Source organism: Sinohyriopsis cumingii, chromosome 3, assembly GCF_028554795.1.
Source record: "Sinohyriopsis cumingii isolate HCF-2022 chromosome 3, ASM2855479v2, whole genome shotgun sequence".
NCBI classification, from domain to species: domain Eukaryota; kingdom Metazoa; phylum Mollusca; class Bivalvia; order Unionida; family Unionidae; genus Sinohyriopsis; species Sinohyriopsis cumingii.
In genome coordinates, this window is record NC_142963.1 from 81264785 (window position 1) to 81273316 (window position 8532).

Genomic DNA, 8532 nt, shown 5'->3' on the forward strand with positions numbered 1-8532 from the left:
ATATTCTTGTTGGTTACTTGGTGTAAGTCCAGTTTCAACGTTTTCATCCAGCCCAAATTCTTTTTTTATCTCTCACTTCAGATTTCTGCGTATTTTGTCCCTTGTGCATGAGAGAGGAGGGGACACATGTTAAATTAATATCGATCTATAGGCCTAGAATGGACAGAACACAGTTGCAAAAAATGTTTATATATGCGTTTTATTGCGCCATGGGTGGGGGGGGGGATAACAGTTTGATATAACAATAGTACTGGTGTATCAAATTGATTTCTACCAACACTTTAAAAGCCATGCTATTTTTAATGTATATATGTATAACGTGTTCCGCCGTTTTGTGAGAGTCATAAAGGATATATATCCAAACAATTTTGTTGGATTACTTTGCGTGTGTCATCATTTGGACACAGACGAAAATCCACGCATCCCTTATGATTTGCTGTAGCATGATGCCCAACCCAGTAACATTATCCTGACACCAGGCCGACCAGTCCTAACACTAACCTCTTAATGCCGAGCGCCAAGCGAGGCAGCTATTAGTACCATTTTTGTAAGTCTTTGGTATGACTCGGCCAGGGATCTAACCCACGATCTCCCGTATCCGAGGCGGACGCTCTAACCACTAGGCCACCGGAGTGGTAACACATGATATAAGCAGAGTAACATAGGTCACAGAGTATATGACATAGTCCAGCGTAAGCATCACATTGTGCTCACTCCAGTTTTGTTTTTCTGTTTAGATTCAGATCACAGTTATTTTCTCTACATTTATTTCTTAGTATTGAACTTTCTCTGTGTCCAAATCCTAATAAATTATATGCTAATCTTCAAAGATGAACCAAAGCTCAATTTTCTGTCAAAGGTTATACGGCATTTCTTTTGAGAGACTGGACTGTAAACAAAGCAATGTGCATTGAGGCACATATTTCACTTCCGGATCAGAATTAATGCCCCAATACTCACTGTGCACAGTTGCTGAAATACGCACAAACAATCATATCATAATGTTCATATTCGAAGGAATAAACAATTATCTTTAAATCGGTCTTAAGAATGCTTAAATCTATCTCTTGTATCACCACCAAAATGAGCGAGGAAAAAAATGTTCTAAAGGTAGACTGTATTCGTGGTTACGGAACTGGAAGATTTGACTGTGATCCGAGCCCTATCAGACCGAATTATTTATGGCCAAGTTTAGTCAAACTTTGATATTTTCATGACACACCTACTGCAACTTGTACACGAAGTTGTTTTTAATCTTAATTTAAATGCAAGCAACGTGTGTGACAGGTGTCAGAAGGTACGTAGTGCTGGTGTTGCACAGGGTGCAAGTTTTGGGCCAAATGCTCTTGATATACCATAACAAAATTTGCTATATCTTCCATAATTATTGGAATTTTTAAATACAGTAAAATTTATATTATAATACAATATAATTTCTAACTGACAATCTGTTTTTAAAAAAAAATATAAATTAAATTTTATTCGAATCTTAAATAATCATTTACATTTTGGATAAATACATTTTTACCGCTAACTTAATATTTTCAATATTTTTAATTACAAAATTCAAAAGTTAAAACTTCAAATTTTACGCAGCAAAGTTGAATAATAAATGGTATTTAAAGTAAGCGGTAGCTTAGGTCTGTATAATTTATAACATGATGCTCAGTGACAGTGAAGCAAGATAACTCACAGCGATTTTGTAAGCAAATTACAAATGTTTTTTTTTAATGAATATAGATGTGAACACTAAAAAGACAAAACCGAGGGCAAGTGCTATGTCTTACGTTTATTGTGTTAGGTACAAATAATAGAGCAATACAGTTTCCCATTTTTATAATACCAGTATCATGCTTTATAGCGAAACTGATTTTTGTGTTTCAGTCTCAATAGTTACAAAAGGTGACAATGTAATAGGAAAACACAGCTCCGGGTGAGGGGTAGCTCTACGCTGCTGAACAAGGGTGCTTATCTCTCATATGAAGATCTAAGCCATGTATTTAATGTGTTACATATAAGCTCCGTAGTATTAAGTAATCCTGGTAACTTATGACGGGTAAATTGGACATGTATTAATGAAACCTTAGTATCACCACCTGACTACGGGAGAGTTTCAAAACTAATCTAACTCATCCACCAGATACCAGGCTAGACCTAAAAAAAATACAATTTGTTTCATTTAATCTAACAGATCAATAAGATGTAGTCAAATGAATTTAAAAAATGATAGATATGGAGATTTTAAAATAGCACTAAATGTGTAATCACAGTAAAAAATAAAAGAAACTTGGCATAGTTACATTAAGGAATGTGAATCAATGGGCCCTTATTAAAGTGAATAATTATCCCATATATATATATATATATATATATATATATATATATATATATATATATATATATATATATATATATATATATATATATATATATATATATATAGAGAGAGAGAGAGAGAGAGAGAGAGAGAGAGAGAGAGAGAGAGAGAGAGAGAGAGAGAAACATTTTGCTCCAATTGTATCTTGCCATTCCTCCTTCGACTGATATGTTACGCAACCTATAACAAAAGAATAAAAAGCAAACACAGTCGGGAAGGACTTGATGATTTGTGGTTGTGATGAGTCAGTAGAATAAAACAGACTGGTCTCTCCTGGAACACTGTATCAAACTAAATGTAGAAGTGTAGGCTAATACCAAGGTCATGTCTAATACAACGCAGAGATCGCAAAATGTAGATCAACGTAATGTCGCCCTTAGCTTAACATGGCCAATTAAGGTGATCGTTGCCTGCCAGACATGTCTAAAGTAGGCCGCAAAAAGAGCGCCTCGAGCTATGGGCTCGCTCAGAGGGAGTAATATATATATATATATATATATATATATATATATATATATATATATATATATATATATATATATATATATATATATATATATATATATATATATATATATATATATATATATATATATATATATATATTTATGTCTGAGAATTGGATTTTTTAAAAATAAAAATAAAAATCCCACTCCCCACCCTCGCAGTGGTGACCTCCTTTAAATACTCACCTCTTACTGTCGACTGGATCGTAATTTGAGAACATATTTTTTAATAATAATAATAATAACAATAATAACAATAATAATGATAATAAATAAATAAATAAATAAATAAATAAATAAATAAACAAATAAAACAGGAAAAATGAAAACTTTTACAAATTTAAACAATAAATTCAACACAAAATACTGAAACAGTCAACTCTCCGGAAATCAGCTTCGATGTTGTAGCCGACCTTGCGAAAAAGCACTTGACAATTTGATGGCAATTTTAACAGTGCGAGGACCTTGGCGTTTAGAAGGCGAGCTGAGTCCATACCGAACTGTTCAAAACGAACTCACTTTGTCCGCTAGTAAAGTTACTTGCATAACTACATTTTTACATGTAACACCAGTATCGTTCGCGATGAAACCATCTTTAGTACGTGCATAATATATGACTTGTCTTTGTTGTTGTCTTCTTTTGTGTTGTTGTTGTTAATTAAATTATTTTCAGCGCATTGATGCAGTTTTCATTTGTTTTAAAGTTGGTCTGAAATGTCATCCGCGGTCCCAACCTTTTCGACAAGACAAATACAGTACAGCTGTCTTAATAAAACTTTAGCAAATTTTCAGTGGGTGATCAAGATTTTTGTTACATTAGAATTTCAAAATTATAAAATCATTCAGCTGAAAACTGTAACAGAGTTGAATCTGCACGATAGTTTGGAACACTTCTTCATCAGATATATAGGGCTAACGAATTCCACTTTTCTGCATTCACTCAGAACCTCGCTTGCTCCTTTTTCTACATCTGAGAGAAACTTGGATACTGCCAGGCGCAGTGATCGTACATACCGCATTCAGACCCCCTATGCTATTTCTGCGAGAGAAATATGTGCCCTGGATGTATGTCGGCATCGTAATTTACAGAAAAATCATACATTTTGATCTCCAGAAATTTCTTTACAAAAATGAAACCCAATATATTCTGACCGCACAGGTTATTTCAATGATTTGATTGACTAAAAAGCTGCGAAATGAAAACATATTTCGATGCAGTCGCAATTTCTCGGTCATTCCTTGTTTAACAAATAACCGAGGCGGTCCGAGCGGCAGCTATCAGCATGCATTTGATATGATTGTCCTAGAAGTTATGAATGATCAAATCGATGTAAAATGTTTTCCTGAAGTTAAGGGTGCAGGCAGAATAGGCAAGATTTATTAATATCTTTCCTGTAAATAATTTTGAATGTGACAAACGTGCAATACTCCAGGTTATTTTCGGCTTCGACAGAAATGGCCAAGTGTTATTCCAATTGCTAAATATTCATATCCCTGCTTACCTAGGCCGGCAATGCCTTCGTTTAAGAAGAGTAAAATATTCCATGAAACACATATTCAATCGAAATAAAACATGATGCTCTTCTTTCACGCCTATAATTGGATATGCCTTTAAAGGACTGTGCTAAGAATACTCCAGCAGGAAATTTTGTAGAAAAACGTCTTGCCTGGGCATAGAACACAATTAATTTTACCATATGTTCTCTACATTTGTTTCTCAGTACTGACCTTTCCACTGTGTAACAATCAATACAAATCATATGTTAATCTAAAATACCTTCAAAGATGACTTCACGGTGAAGTTCTCGTCAAAGGTTGACCTACTCTTTTTTGAGATGCTGGACTGTCAACATAGCAGCATGTAAACAGAACACAGATTTCACTTCCGGATCATCACCAAGGCCTTATTACTCACTGTGCACTGTCGCCGAAATACACACAGACAACAACACCCTGAGCTCATATTCTCAAGAATAAACAATTACCTTTAAATCCCTACCAAAAAAGCATAAATAAAACTCTTCTATCACCACCAAAATGAGAGAGGTGAAAATGTTCTAAAAATAGACTAGAAACTACATTCGTGGGTACTGAACTGGAAGTATTAATTGTGACCCGATTCCGCCTGTTGGCCTGCATAAATGCATAGTAGTCAATTCTAGACTTTGGCATGGCCAGTTTAGCAGCCAGGTCCGGCCCTAGGATGTGCGTGGCCCAGGGCAGCAAGCGATGAGCGCGGGTCCCCAAGCCAAAAAAAAAATAAATAAATGCATTGCTTGAAAGCGCAGGGCCCAAGGCGGTTTCCTCGTTCGCTTTGCCCTAGGGCCGGGCCTGTTAGCGACAACGGTCGGCCATTACGACCACGAGTTACTTTTACTTGATGTATTTTACTGCTTTACTCACTGGAGAATATATTACTGTGTATTTAAACAGTTCATTCCATCGGCTGCATTAGCAAATTATCTTTTACTACCTTAGGAATTAAAGTGAAAGCATCTCGAGATCTACCGATAACTGCTATTCGCCTCTCAGACTACGCATGGAGGCGTCATGTGACCATTCTACTTATGGTAATGCTCTATTTTTAGACGGGGAAACCCCTACGTACGTCTAAACTGGAACATCTTTTCAAGGCGATTGTTGGCCCTTTTGTATTTGTTGTTTGTTTTTACCTTTGTTTTTTACAGTGAATGCATATATAATATTGCCACAGTAATGCGATCTTGATTACAAGATCACGTCTAGATGTCATCATCAGAAAATCCGGATCATTGCGATCCGCGATCCGAATTTACAATGATGAAAACAGACAACAAGACGTGATCCGGCAATCAAGATCGAATTACTATGATACTGACAGTTTTGTTATATACCTATACGTTTTCATATAAATTAATAAAATCCAACACTTAACTTAAAAACAAGAAATTGTTTAACATTGCAACTTTTGTTGAAACAAATTTCATGTTAAGCCATTACCCGCATGAATATCAGTTTTATAAACGAAAGGTGTGTAATAATAGTCACTTAATTTTACTACTATCACTGTTAATAACAGGAGTTCTTCGACGCAAGGGGGCAGGATAACCATATATATGATTTACAGCCATTGTGCATTTATCAAATGGAAGATTAAATGATTGTAACGACTATAAAAGTTTATATCCAGGGCAGCTGATAGCGTTTTAACTATTCTGAGAGGCTCAGATGGGAAATGTTCTAGGATTGACATCATTGTTTGACAGTTATTTGCAGCGGGATTAGACATTTGTTGCAACAAGATGATACAGATTTGTTATAGAGGAGGCTACTCATTTCCATTTATATGCCAGGTGAAGCTCCGTCAAATCGGTAGTCATTCACGCTCGTTCAGTTGTAACTAAGAAAAGGAGTTCCAGCCTCCTTTGAGAGTATGGTAATAATGGATCAGAAAACTCCACTATAGTCTTCCTAAAATTCTGGCTCATTCTTGGGTAGAAAATCGATAGGTACGTAATAAAATCTTTATTTCACGATTTTTCGACATTTTACATCAGACAGAAAAACAAAACAAATTCAAGCAAAATTTACGAAATTTTTTCTTCAAACATTGCTCCACGAAGTATCTCTCTTAACTTAAGCTCCTTAAATTAATAATGTAAATTTGCACAAATCTATTTTGTTTCGACCCTATAAAAAGTATCTTATGCAGATACTATAAAATCCATCTCACTAAAGACGGATAGGATGTCCATGGAGCAAAAAAGATGTATTGTGTTAGGTATATTTAATTTAATTTATACTTGACTTAATTTAATTGTCTTTAAGTTTAAAAAAGAAGTTTGTATTGCATGTTAAAGTAATGTAATTTTGTTTACTGGAATTTGATATTTTCCAGAAATTAGTTTGATCTGACTGTTCTGTCGAAAACACCTAAAAAAAGAACTTTGTATCCTTATGCTGACCTAGTTCCTGACCTTGATCGAGAATCAAGTAAACAATTTCTTTTTTATTATTCATTCGCAATATGGAATTGATAATAGTGAAATCGAGGCTGACTGGAACTAATTGACTTTGGATGTAAATAGCTTCTACGATGTTCTAGAAATTCTGGTTTTACTGGAGGGTTGACCCTCATCGGGCATCTGTTTTGCGCAGCATTCAGGTTTTATACCGATGTCTATAGAGAATTTAGTCAGTTGGACGTTTAAACATTTGATGTCAAAGTGTTCGTTTTGTTGTGACTAGTTTGGATATACATTTTAATTTCTATTAAAATTATTTGGATTCTAAAAGATTAATTTGTTTTCCTGGAAATATTTGAGTGCTCATACAGAATTTTTGGACAAAGACATTTCTTTGAAATTTATTCGGAATTGAAACACCGGAATAGTATTGTCTGTGGAGCAACAAAGAACTGTAGACAAAACAGTACTAGATAAAAACATCTTAGCAGTACATTTTGATTGGCTAATCTTTTATCTAACCCTATTATAGCGTCACCAAGCAGTTAGGGAAGCAATTATACGTCTCAGAGCAATTTGAGAAGAATCTAATCAAATCCATCGAATTGCTTCACGAATTATTCACAAGCCCGACAGTGTGCAAGGAGCAATGGATGTAGGTAAGCGGAATTCGTGAGCTCCAGGAGCAACGATTGTAGGTAAATGGAGTTCTTGAGCCCCGGGAATCTGAGAATAGGCTCGTCTGGCTGAGAGAAAAAAATTGCATTGCCTCCATCGTCCATTCTCTATCTGTGAGTGACCACTTATTTTCACCCCAATTGTTGTATTTGTGATGAAACATAGCATTTTAGACTACAAGAGTATTTTAAATGTATTATTTATTGGAGCGTGACCTAACTTGTTCCCAACACGAAAGTTTTAATTGTATCGATATTTTGATAAAACGAGATATGTAAAGTTATCACGTCAAGATCTGGAACAAATAATAAATAATATTTGTGCGTATTAATATAAAAACAGAGTTGATGTTGAGCAAAATAACAAAGTCATCTAATGAGTTAATGGTTGAGTATGCGTTGTTATGAGGAGCTACATAACTGGAAAGAATTTAAAACTTGAACAAAACTTAGGATGGTAGCTTACGTGTCAAGTTTTTTTTTCCCCAATATTTTGTTTAAGCATATGTTATTTCAGTCATATATAAGCACTGGGAAAATTTACAAGAGAGTTTGTGTAGGGTTATATGCATAAACCTATACAAAAAAAAAAAAAATATAAGGCCATTTGCAAAAACCAACTAAACACACTCAATTCAAACAGTTTCAGCATTCAATATGGATTCAAAATTATCAAGAAAAAAAGCATATCATGACCACAAACATAATGATGAAATCATATGATGCTATCGCTTATTACATCAAGCCTGCGTTTCGTTCGGCACATTTTAAAATTTGTGCAATAGAGAAACAAGCACACAAAAAATACATCCCCATGATTGGATTAAACAAGAACCTAATGTTCCCCATATGAAAGAAAGAATATTCTCCATTACCAGGTAAATAATATTTATTATTATTTTGAATGAAGTTTTGTAAAGTAAAGAGTAAAAAGAAAATTGAAATTTCATAAGATTACGATTAGAACCTCTGTATAGGGCAAATTAGATGAATTGTAATATGTACCATCTTGCAATACAAATAATTTA